The sequence below is a fragment of the Bison bison genome, unplaced genomic scaffold (assembly GCF_000754665.1).
Source record: "Bison bison bison isolate TAMUID 2011002044 unplaced genomic scaffold, Bison_UMD1.0 scf7180017854952, whole genome shotgun sequence".
NCBI classification, from domain to species: domain Eukaryota; kingdom Metazoa; phylum Chordata; class Mammalia; order Artiodactyla; family Bovidae; genus Bison; species Bison bison.
The window spans coordinates 9,363-10,487 of record NW_011485525.1 but is presented as its reverse complement, the minus strand read 5'-3'; positions in this window follow the sequence as shown (position 1 = coordinate 10,487).

Below are 1,125 nucleotides of genomic sequence, written 5' to 3'. Positions count from 1 at the left end.
GACTCACATCCGTCTAGTCAGTGATGCCATCCAGCCATCTCATCCTCTGTTGTCCCCTACTCCTCCTGCCCCCAATCCCTCCCAGCATCAGAGTCTTTTCCAATGAGTCAACTCTTCGCATGAGGTGGCCAAAGTACTGGAGTTTCAGCTTTAGCATCATTCCTTCCAAAGAACACCCAGGACTGATCTTCTTTAGAATGGACTGGTTGGATCTCCTTGCAGTCCAAGGGACTCTCAAGAGTCTTCTCCAACACCACAGTTCAAAAGCATCAATTCTTCGGTGCTCAGCTTTCTTCACAGTCCAACTCTCACATCCATACATGACCACTGGAAAAACCATAGCCTTGACTAGATGGACCTTTGTTGGCAAAGTAATGTCTCTGCTTTTGAATATGCTATCTAGGTTGGTCATAACTTTTCTTCCAAGGAGTAAGCGTCTTTTAATTTCATGGCTCAGCAATGAAATTAAATCAAATCATTTGCCAAGCAAAGGATGTTTCTTTCTGTGTAACAATGGCGATACCAGTGATATCAGTGAGACTACCTTACTGGATCTAACCAAGAGTGTGAAATGCAACTCACTTTGGCAATAGACACTAGTAAATCTGGTGTCCAGTAATTTTGAGCATTACTTTACTAGTGTGTGAGATGAGTGCAATTGTGTGGTAGTTTGAGCATTCTTTGGCACTGCCTTTCTTTGGGATTGGAATGAAAACTGACCTTTTCCAGTCCTGACTAGCATCAATAATAAAGGTATTCTGAGTGAAGAATCTTGGAAACTAAATCACACCTCAGAATAGGAGTGTATAGTTTATCTGAAACAGGTATGTACAGAAAAAGACTTGATCTCCCCCTTTAATGATCTTATAATTGATTGGAGAATTATCTGCAAACCATCTGCAGTGATTTTGGAGTCCCCAAAAATAAAGTCTGACACTGTTTCCACTGTTTCCCTATCTATTTCCCATGAAGTGATGGGACTGGATGCCATGATTTTTGTTTTCTGAATGTTGAGCTTTAAGGCAACTTTTTCACCCTCCTCCTTCACTTTCATCAAGAGGCTTTTTAGTTCCTCTTCACTTTCTGCTATAAGGGTGGTGTCATCTGCATATCTGAGGTTATTGA